Below are 12,100 nucleotides of genomic sequence, written 5' to 3' on the forward strand. Positions count from 1 at the left end.
TGTCTGGCAAATCTCGAAGTTCGGGTGGAAGTGGTTTTGACTAAAATTGTGACGGGGAAATATTTGGACCTAGAGTGACATGAACTCCATTCGGAGAGCAATAAATGGTGGCGTACAATTTCTTTAATAAGTCCAAACCCAATAAATTCTCACTACAGGCCGAAGTAAGAAGGAGAGGGGAGCTAATGGTGTAAGGACGTATAGCAACATGCGGCGGCTGGGAGACTGGGTTAGCCACCAGAACACCAGAAAAACCCATAGAGACGTTAATATTGCCAGACAGAGGGACCCCTTGGACCTCTTCCTGTTTAACAGAACTTTTGGTGGCCCCAGTATCTACCAAAAAATCATGTGGAGTACCGTCTAATTGTACCTCGACGTGAGGGCCATTCTGCCTAACAGGGATAGAAACTGGTCCCACCCCCCTCTGTCGAAGGCTGTCCTAGTCAAAGGAGGACCCCTGACCTTCATACGCATCATAATCGTCATTAAAATATTGACGCTGGGATGAAGCATCAAAATAATTTGGGTGGGGGTACTGTGGGACAGTGAAGGGGCCTGCTGGCAGGGTCTGTCTGCAGGACCAGACCTACCGCGTGGTCTGTAGTCCTGTTGCGGTGGGGGCATGGGGCGGCCTGTGGAGTTGTCCTTATTGGGGCAGTCACTCTTCCAGTGGCCCTCCTGCTTGCAATAAGCGCACTGATTGTAGGAGAGGAAAGAATAGGGAGGGCGTTGGGACTGCCTTCTGTCATTGGGAAGTCCTTGTGACCTTGATCTGGACTGCTGTTGACGGGGCTGAGGGTAGGCCTGCTGAAATAACACCTTCATTTTTAACTCCTTAGTTTTTTTCTTGTTCTTCTATCTCCCTGTTCTCATAATATTGGGCCATTGTCAGTATTCCAGTGGCAGTAGAGACTGGCCACGTACTTTCACACAATTTCAATTTTCCCTTTATGTCTGGTAATAAATTGTCCACAAATTTGTCAACAAAGAGTCTTATCCCCCCCTTCAGTGGTCATGTCTTGGCCGCTGTAATTAGAAAAGACACCCTCAAACCTTGTATAAAAGTCTGAAACACCCTCGTCCTTTTTCTGTTTACCAGTTTATCCTGTGTGGTGCAAGTATGGTCTTCATTAAATCCAAAATACGCTGTGGGAGAGCCAATATAAGTGGGTCTGGTTTCGCTCCCCCAACCCTGTCTCTTTCTGCTGCTTGCAATTGGTCCCACGTGCCCCCTAGTTCAGCATGGTCGTGCCTCCGTATTTTTGACCATACTTCCTGCGGGACTACTGCTGCCATTAACATGTCAGTATTGGACAACGTCATAGTACATGATTCAAGAATTTGTTGCAATTCTTTATAATATCCTGCAGGGTTCTTACGGGGGTCAGGTAAGGCGGCTTTTAGGGTATATGTTTCAGATCTTTTCCATGGGGTGTGTACCCACATTTGTTGAAAATGCCCTGCAGTAATAACTTGGCCAGTGTCATCCGTCACCGGTTCTCGCCAAACCGGCAGAACTTCTCTCATGGGAAACATGGATGCCCTTATAGAAGGGCTACATGTCCACAGGCGGTCCCTATATACAAGAAGAGTAACAACATAATCATGTAGACCAGAACCAAATGGCAGTCCAGTAGAGGCGTGTTTTCGGAGGTCCACCAGTCCAGCGGGAGCTGAGTAACCATCATCCTCATATTCTTGTATTATAATGTTGCACATAAGGGTGGCTGCATGTAACTGAACTAAACTATCCCATTGTTTCATAGTGTGGACAATGTCCCTGACCCCATAGTGTAGGAGGCTGGACTGGCTTGTAGTGAGTACCAAGGGGTACTTACACCTTGCACCAGGCCCAGGTATCCCTTATTAGTGTATAGGGTGTCTAGCAGCTTAGGCTGATAGATAATGGTAGCTTAGCAGAGCAATTTAGGCTGAACTAGGAGGCGAGTGAAGCTCCTACAGTACCACAAGTGTCACTTGCACAATATCATAAGAAAACACAATACACAGATATACTAAAAATAAAGGTACTTTATTTTTATGACAATATGCCAAAGTATCTCAGTGCGTACCCTCAGTATGAGGATAGCAAATATACACAAGATATATGTACACAATACCAAAAATATGCAGTATAGTCTTAGAAAACAGTGCAAACAATATATAGTTACAATAGGATGCAATGGGGACACATAGGGATAGGGGCAACACAAACCATATGCTCCAAAAGTGGAATGTGAACCACAAATGGACCCCAAACCTATGTGACCTTGTAGAGGGTCGCTGGGACTGTAAGAAAACAGTGAGGGTTAGAAAAATAGCCCACCCCAAGACCCTGACAAGTGAGTGCAAAGTGCACTAAAGTTCCCCAAAGAGCACAGAAGTCGTGATAGGGGAATTCTGCAGGAAAGACACAAACCAGCAATGCAACAACAATGGATTTCCAGTCGAGGGTACCTGTGGAACAAGGGGACCATGTCCAAAAGTCACAAGCAAGTCGGAGATGGGCAGATGCCCAGGAAATGCCAGCTGTGGGTGCAAAGAAGCTGCTACTAGGCAGTAGAAGCTGAGAATTCTGCAAGAACGACAAGGGCTAGAAACTTCCCCTTTGGAGGATGGATGTCCCACGTCATGAAAAGTCGTGCAGAAGTGTTTTCCTGAAGAAAGACCGCAAAAAAGCCTTGCTAGCTGCATATTGTGCAGGAAGGGTTTTTGGATGCTGCTGTGGCCCAGGAGGGACCAGGATGTTGCCAATTGCGTCTGGGGACAGAGGGGGCGTCAAGCAAGACAAGGAGCCCTCTCAGAAGCAGGCAGCACCTGGAGAAGTGCCAAAACAGGCACTACGAAGAGGAGTGAAATGGTGCTCACCCGAAGTTGCACAAAAGAGTCCCACGCCGCCGGAGGAAGTCGTGCAATGCAGGTTAGAGTGCCGTGGACCCAGGCTTGGCTGTGCACAAAGGATTTCCACCGGAAGTGCACAGAGGCCGGAGTAGCTGCAAAAGACGCGGTTCCCAGCAATGCAGTCTGGCGTGGGGAGGCAAGGACTTACCTCCACCAAACTTGGACTGAAGAGTCACTGGACTGTGGGAGTCACTTGGACAGAGCTGCAGGATTCAAGGGACCTCGCTCGTGCTGAGAGGAGACCCAGGGGACCGGTGATGCAGTTCTTTGGTGACTGCGGTAGCAGGGGAAAGATTCCATCGAACCACAGGAGATTTCTTCGGAGCTTCTAGTGCAGAGAGGAGGCAGACTACCCCCACAGCATGCACCACCAGGAAAACAGTCGAGAAGGCGGCAGGATCAGCGTTACAGAGTTGCAGTAGTCGTCTTTGCTACTTTGTTGCAGTTTTGCAGGCTTCCAGCACGGTCAGCAGTCGATTCCTTGGCAGAAGGTGAAGAGAGAGATGCAGAGGAACTCTGATGAGCTCTTGCATTCGTTATCTAAGGAATTCCCCAAAGCAGAGACCCTAAATAGCCAGAAAAGAGGGTTTGGCTACTTAGGAGAGAGGATAGGCTAGCAACACCTGAAGGAGCCTATCAGAAAGAGTCTCTGACGTCACCTGCTGGCCCTGGCCACTCAGAGCAGTCCAGTGTGCCAGCAGCACCTCTGTTTCCAAGATGGCAGAGGTCTGGAGCACACTGGAGGAGCTCTGGGCACCTCCCAGGGGAGGTGCAGGTCAGGGGAGTGGTCACTCCCCTTTCCTTTGTCCAGTTTCGCGCCAGAGCAGGGCTGAGGGGTCCCTGAACCGGTGTAGACTGGCTTATGCAGAAATGGGCACCATCTGTGCCCATCAAAGCATTTCCAGAGGCTAGGGGAGGCTACTCCTCCCCTGCCTTAACACCTTTTTCCAAAGGGAGAGGGTGTAACACCCTCTCTCTGAGGAAGTCCTTTGTTCTGCCTTCCTAGGCCAAGCCTGGCTGGACCCCAGGAGGGCAGAAACCTGTCTGAGGGGTTGGCAGCAGCAGCAGCTGCAATGAAACCCCTGAAAAGGCAGTTTGGCAGTACCCGGGTCTGTGCTACAGACCCGTGGGATCATGGGATTGTGCCAACAATGCCAGGATGGCATAGAGGGGGCAATTCCATGATCTTAGACATGTTACATGGCCATATTCGGAGTTACCATTGTGAAGCTACACATAGGTATTGACCTATGTGTAGTGCACGCGTGTAATGGTGTCCCCGCACTCACGAAGTCTGGGGAATTTGCCCTGAACTATGTGGGAGCACCTTGGCTAGTGCCAGGGTGCCCACACACTAAGTAACTTAGCACCCAACCTTTACTAAGTAAAGGTTAGACATATAGGTGACTTATAAGTTATTTAAGTGCAGTGAAAATGGCTGTGAAATAATGTGTGCATTATTTCACTCAGGCTGCAGTGGCAGGCCTGTGTAAGAATTGTCAGAGCTCCCTATGGGTGGCAAAAGTAATGCTGCAGCCCATAGGGATCTCCTGGAACCGCAATACCCTGGGTACCTCAGTACCATATACTAGGGAATTATAAGGGTGTTCTAGTATGCCAATGTGAATTGGTGAAACTGGTCACTAGCCTGTTAGTGACAATTTGGAAAAAAATGAGAGAGCATAACCACTGAGGTTCTGGATAGCAGAGCCTCAGTGAGACAGTTAGTCATAACACAGGTAACACATTCAGGCACACTTATGAGCACTGGGGCCCTGGCTGGCAGGGTCCCAGTGACACATACAACTAAAACAACATATATACAGTGAAAAATGGGGGTAACATGCCAGGCAAGATGGTACTTTCCTACACAACCCCCCCCCCCCAAACGAAGGACAATAAGACTAGTCATTACCTGATGGGTCTTCATTGTCTAAGTGGAAATATCTGGAGAGTCCATCTGCATTGCAGTGGGTACTCCCAGGTCTATGTTCCACTGTATAGTCCATTCCCTGTAGGGATATGGACCACCTCAACAATTTAGGATTTTCACCTTTCATTTCTTTTAGCCAAAGTAGAGGTTTGTGGTCTGTCTGAACAATGAAGTAAGTTCCAAACAGGTATGGCCTCAACTTCTTCAGTGCCCAGACCACAGCAAAGGCCTCCCTCTCAATGGCAGACCAACGCTTTTCTCTAGGGGTCAACCTCCTGCTAATAAAAGCAACAGGTTGATCCTGGCCCTCAGAATTAAGTTGTGATAGGACTGCCCCTACTCCTAATTCAGATGCATCAGTTTGGACATAGAATTTGTTAGAGTAACAAGGGCTTTTCAGGACAGGTGCAGAGCACATGGCCTGCTTCAGCTCCTCAAAACCTTTCTGACAGTTTGCTGTCCATAATACCTTCTTAGGCATTTTCTTTGAAGTGAGGTCATTAGGAGGGGCTGCAATGGAGCCATAGTTCTTTATGAACCTCCTATAGTACCCAGTGAGGCCTAAAAAGGCTCTCACCTGAGTCTGAGTAGTAGGGGGAACCCAATCTAAAATAGTTTGGATTTTGCCCTGAAGTGGTGCAATCTGTTCTCCACCAACCAGGTGTTCCAGATAAACCACCTTCCCCTGCCCTATCTGGCACTTTGAAGCCTTGATAGTGAGGCCTGCCTTTTGCAGGGCCTCCAAAACTTTCCATAGGTGGACCAGGTGATCATCCCAGCTGGAGCTAAAGACAGCTATATCGTCCAGATATGCTGCACTGAAAGCTTCCAGCCCTTGCAGGACTGTGTTCACCAACCTTTGAAAAGTGGCAGGTGCATTTTTCAATCCAAAAGGCATTACTGTGAATTGGTAATGGCCCCCAATGGTTGAAAATGCAGTTTTTGCTTTTGCATCTTCTGATAATTTGATCTGCCAATACCCTGCAGTCAAGTCAAAAGTGCTTAGATACTTGGCAGATGCCAGTGTATCTATTAGCTCATCTGCCCTGGGTATAGGGTGAGCATCAGTTTTGGTTACCTGGTTGAGACCTCTGTAGTCAACACAAAACCGCATTTCCTTCTTTCCATCTTTGGAATTAGGTTTTGGTACAAGTACCACAGGAAAGGCCCATGGACTTTCAGAGTGCTCAACCACTCCCAGTTCTAACTTTCTCTGCACCTCTTGCTTTATGCAGTCTCTGACATGGTCAGGCTGCCTATAGATCTTACTTTTGACAGGCAAGCTGTCTCCAGTATCTATAGTGTGCTCACACCAAGAAGTGGTACCTGGCACAGTAGAGAAGAGTTCAGAAAACTGACCCAGGAGATTTATGCAGTGGTCTTTCTGTTCAGCAGTAAGACAATCTGCTAGTATAACCCCTTCCACTAGAGCATCTTGTTCTGTGGAAGAGAAGAGATCAGGGAGAGGGTCACTCTCTTCTTCCTGTCCCTCATCAGTTGCCATGAGCAGGGTGAGATCAGCCCTGTCATAGTAGGGTTTCAGGCGATTGACATGGAGCACCCTAAGGGGACTCCTGGCAGTGCCTAAGTCAACTAAGTAGATGACTTCACCCTTTTTCTCAACAATTGTGTGGGGTCCACTCCATTTGTCTTGGAGTGCTCTTGGGGCCACAGGCTCCAAGACCCACACTTTCTGCCCTGGTTGGTACTGAACCAAAACAGCCTTCTGGTCATGCCATTGCTTCTGGAGCTCTTGGCTGGCCTGAAGGTTTTTACTGGCCTTTTTCATGTACTCAGCCATCCTTGATCAGAGGCCAAGTACATAGTCCACTATGTCTTGCTTTGGAGCTTTTAAAGGTTGTTCCCAACCCTCTTTAACAAGTGTTAGAGGACCTCTCACAGGGTGACCAAATAGGAGTTCAAAGGGGCTGAAGCCCACTCCTTTATGGGGTACCTCCCTGTAAGCAAAAAGGAGGCATGGTAAAAGGATATCCCATCTCCTGCGGAGTTTTTCAGGGAGTCCCATAATCATGCCTTTCAGAGTTATGTTAAATCTCTCCACCAGTCCATTTGTTTGTGGATGATAGGGTGTAGTGAACTTGTATGTCACACCACACTCCTTCCACATGGCACTTTAAGTAAGCAGACATGAAATTGCTTCCCCTGTCTGATACCACCTCTTTTGGGAAGCCCACCATGGAAAAGATTCCCAGGAGGGCCTTTGCCACTGCAGGAGCTGTAGTGGTCCTTAGAGGAATTGCTTCAGGATATCTGGTGGCATGGTCCACTACCACCAAGATAAACCTATTGCCTGAAGCAGTAGGAGGGTCAAGGGGGCCAACTATGTCAACCCCTACCCTTTCAAAGGGAACCCCAACCACAGGCAGTGGAATAAGGGGTACCTTTGGAGTGCCACCTGTCTTGCCACTGGCTTGACAGGTTTCACAGGACTTACAAAATTCCTTTGTGTCCTCTGACATTCTAGGCCAATGAAACAAGGGAACAAGCCTGTCCCAAGTTTTCATTTGCCCCAAATGCCCAGCTAAGGGAATGTCGTGAGCAAGAGTTAGGAGGAACTTTCTGTACTCCTGAGGAATCACCAATCTCCTGGCAGCTCCAGGTTTTGGGTCCCTTGCTTCAGTGTACAAGAGGTTGTCCTCCCAGTAAACTCTGTGAGAGTCACTGACATCCCCATTTGCTTGTTTGACAGCTTGCTGTCTTAGACCCTCTAGTGTGGGACAGGTCTGCTGTGCCACACTCAGCTCCTCCCTGGCAGGCCCCCCTTCACCAAAAGCTCAGCAGTGTCTGCTTTCAGCTCCTCTGGTGTAGGTTCTGCACAGGGTGGGAATTCTTCTTCCTCAGAAGTAGAATCCACTGTAGAGGGAGGGATAGTAGGTACTGATTTACATTTGCTACCCCTAGCTTTAGGGAGCACTTGGTCCATTCTTCCAGGATCCAAGTCACCCTGTCCTTTTTGCTTTTTTGGCCCGAGCCCTGGTCAAAGCAAAAATATGCCCGGGAATGCCCAGCATTGCTGCATGAGCCTCCAACTCCACTTCTGCCCAAGCTGATGTCTCTAAATCATTCCCTAATAGACAGTCTACAGGTAAATCTGAGGCAACCACAACTTTCTTTGGGCCAGTAACCCCCCCCCCAGTTGAGATTCACAACAGCCATGGGGTGGCTAAGGGTGTTGTTATGAGCATTGGTTACTTGGTACTGGTGACCAAGTAGGTGTTGTTCAGGGTGGACCAGTTTCTCTATTACCATCGTAACACTGGCACCAGTGTCCCTGTAGGCCTGAACCTCAACACCATTTATTAGTGGTAGTTGCTTGTACTTATCCATGGTAAGGGGACAAGCAACCAAGGTGGCTAAATCAATAGCCCCCTCAGAGACTAACACAGCCTCTGGGGTCTCACTAATGAGACCAACCCCAACTAAGTTACCAATAGTGAGCCCAGCTACTCCCTTGGATTGTCTATTAGTAGGTTTGCTCCCACCACCACTGCTATTAGTAGGGACACTAGGTGTAGCAGTAGGGGTTGTAGTGGTAGGAGGCTTGGTGCTTTTCTTTGGACAACTGGGATCTGTTGTCCAATGTCCTTTTATTTTACATAAATAGCACCATGGTTTCTTTTCTTTGTTTTGATTAGAAGAGGATTTGGGCCCACCACCCCCACCAGAGTGTTTTTGTGGGCCTGATGAAGACTCATTTTTATATTTGTCCCCACCCTTGTCAGAAGACTTACCATCCTTCTTCTTATTGCCATCTTTGTCACCCCCTGTATGAACTTTTCTGTTCACCCTTGTTCTGACCCATTTGTCTGCCTTCTTTCACAATTCTTGGGGAGAGGTCAGATCAGAGTCCACCAAGTACTGGTGCAACAAATCAGACACACAATTATTAAGAATAGGCTCTCTCAGGATTAAGTTATACAGGCTTTAATAATCAGTAACTTTACTGCCATGTAACCACCCCTCCAAGGCCTTCACTGAATGGTCAACAAAGTCTACCCAGTCTTGTGAAGACTCCTTTTTGGTCTCTCTGAACTTCATCCTGTACTGTTCAGTGGTTAAGCCATAACCATCCAGGAGAGCATTCTTAAGAACAGTGACATTATTGGCATCACTTTCTTTCACAGTAAGGAGCCTATCCCTACCCTTTCCACCAAATGATAGCCATAGGATAGCAGCCCACTGCCTTTGAGGGACATCCTGTACAACACAGGCCCTCTCAAGTGCAGCAAACCACTTGTTAATGTCATCCCCCTCCTTATAAGGGGGAACTATCTTGTGCAGATTCCTTGAATCATGCTCTCTTGCAGGATGACTATGGGGAATACTGCTGCTGCCACCATGGGGTTCCAACCCAATTTTCTGTCTTTCTCTTTCTATCTCTAAGGACTGCCTATCTAAATCCAGCTGTTGCTTCTTGAGCTTCAGCCTGGATTCCTCCACTCTCAATCTATTGAGCTCCCTTTCTAACACTCTGTCATCAGGGTGGGTGGGAGGGACATGCCTAGAAACAGAAGTATGGTGAGAATGAACAGAAGGAGACCTGTTCCTAACAGATGGCACCCTAACAACCTGGCTAACAGAAATAGCACTTTTACTATGATGAGAATGAATACTCTTACTGTGATGAGAGACAACACTGTCAGTATGATGTGACTCTACATCAGTGCCAGCTATGCTAGGTTGTCTGCTAATGGGCAGGCTAGGAAGTTTCCCTTCTAAATCTTTTGCTAGGGGTGCCCCAGGGTCAGATTGGGAACCATCAGCTAACTTTTCAACAGAAGTGCCACCTCTGGCCTTATCCTGTTCAACAAGCATATTCACCAACAGTTCTCTAGGGGGATTCTTCCCTACACTTAAACCTCTATCTATGCAGAGACTCCTTGCTCCTTTCCAGCTAAGGTGATCATAAGCAAGTTTGGACAGATCAACAGTTTGGCCTGTGGCAGACATTTTAGACAGTGTTTAAGTGATAGAAAAAGTGAGAAAAAAGTTTTTCAGAACTTTTGGAAAGACAGAAAAAAAACTTTTAAAACTTTTTAAAAACTTTTTAGAAAGTTTAGAAGTACTTTTCAGCACTTTAGCAAAGAAGTGAAAGGAGAAAAGCAAAACTTTTTGGTTAGGTGTACATACACTGAATTTGTTTTGTATATTTTTCTCTTATGAAAAGTACAGTGACAAAAGTGGTAAGTAGTTGCAAAGTACTTATCCCACCGCTGCACAACCAATGTAGGAGGGTGGACTGGCTTGTAGTGAGTACCAAGGGGTACTTACACCTTGCACCAGGCCCAGGTATCCCTTATTAGTGTATAGGGTGTCTAGCAGCTTAGGCTGATAGATAATTGTAGCTTAGCAGAGCAGCTTAGGCTGAACTAGGAGACGAGTGAAGCTCCTACAGTACCACTAGTGTCACTTGCACAATATCGCAAGAAAACACAATACACAGATATACTAAAAATAAAGGTACTTTATTTTTATGACAATATGCCAAAGTATCTCAGTGAGTACCCTCAGTATGAGGATAGCAAATATACATAAGATATATGTACACAATACCAAAAATATGCAGTATATTCTTAGAAAACAGTGCAAACAATGTATAGTTACAATAGGATGCAATGGGGACACATAGGGATAGGGGCAACACAAACCATATACTCCAAAAGTGGAATGCGAAGCACGAATGGACCCCAAACCCATGTGACCTTGTAGAGGGTCGCTGGGACTGTAAGAAAACAGTGAGGGTTAGAAAAATAGCCCACCCCAAGACCCTGAAAAGTGAGTGCAAAGTGCACTAAAGTTCCCCAAAGAGCACAGAAGTCGTGATAGGGGAATTCTGCAGGAAAGACACAAACCAGCAATGCAACAACAATGGATTTCCAGTCGAGGGTACCTGTGGAACAAGGGAACCAAGCACAAAAGTCACAAGCAAGTCGGAGATGGGCAGATGCCCAGGAAATGCCAGCTGTGGGTGCAAAGAAGCTGCTACTAGGCAGTAGCAGCTGAGGACTCTGCAAGAATGACAAGGGCTAGAAACTTCCCCTTTGGAGGATGGATGTTCCACGTTGTGAAGAGTTGTGCAGAAGTGTTTTCCTGAAGAAAGACCGCAAACAAGCCTTGCTAGCTGCAAATCGTGCGGTAAGGTTTTTTGGATGCTGCTGTGGCCCAGGAGGGACCAGGATGTCGCCAATTGCGTCTGGGGACAGAGGGGGCGTCGAGCAAGACAAGGAGCTCTCTCAGAAGCAGGCAGCTCCTGAAGAAGTGCCAAAACAGGCACTACGAAGAGGAGTGAAACAGTGCTCACCAGAAGTTGCACAAAGGAGTCCCACGCCGCTGGAGGACAACTTAGGAAGTCGTGCAATGCAGGTTAGAGTGCCGTGGACCCAGGCTTGGCTGTGCACAAAGGATTTCCACCGGAAGTGCACAGAGGCCAGAGTAGCTGCAAAAGACGCGGTTCCCAGCAATGCAGTCTGGCGTGGGGAGGTAAGGACTTACCTCCACCAAACTTGGACTGAAGAGTCACTGGACTGTGGGAGTCACTTGGACAGAGTTGCTGGATTCAAGGGACCTCGCTCGTTGTGCTGAGAGGAGACCCAAGGGACCGGTGATGCAGTTCTTTGGTGCCTGCGGTAGCAGGGGGAAGATGCCGTCAACCCACGGGAGATTTCTTCGGAGCTTCTAGTGCAGAGAGGAGGCAGACTACCCCCACAGCATGCACCACCAGGAAAACAGTTGAGAAGGCGGCAGGATCAGCGTTACAGAGTTGCAGTAGTCGTCTTTGCTATTTTGTTGCAGTTTTGCAGGCTTCCAGCGCGGTCAGCAGTCGATTCCTTGGCAGAAGGTGAAGAGAGAGATGCAGAGGAACTCTGATGAGCTCTTGCATTCGTTATCTAAGGAATTCCCCAAAGCAGAGACCCTAAATAGCCAGAAAAGAGGGTTTGGCTACTTAGGAGAGAGGATAGGCTAGCAACACGTGAAGGAGCCTATCAGAAGGAGTCTCTGACGTCACCTGCTGGCCCTGGCCACTCAGAGCAGTCCAGTGTGCCTGCAGCACCTCTGTTTCCAAGATGGCAGAGGTCTGGAGCACACTGGAGGAGCTCTGGGCACCTCCCAGGGGAGGTGCAGGTCAGGGGAGTGGTCACTCCCCTTTCCTTTGTCCAGTTTCGCGCCAGAGCAGGGCTGAGGGATCCCTGAACTGGTGTAGACTGGCTTATGCAGAAATGGGCACCATCTGTGCCCATGAAA

The sequence above is a fragment of the Pleurodeles waltl genome, chromosome 2_2 (assembly GCF_031143425.1).
Source record: "Pleurodeles waltl isolate 20211129_DDA chromosome 2_2, aPleWal1.hap1.20221129, whole genome shotgun sequence".
Taxonomy (NCBI): domain Eukaryota; kingdom Metazoa; phylum Chordata; class Amphibia; order Caudata; family Salamandridae; genus Pleurodeles; species Pleurodeles waltl.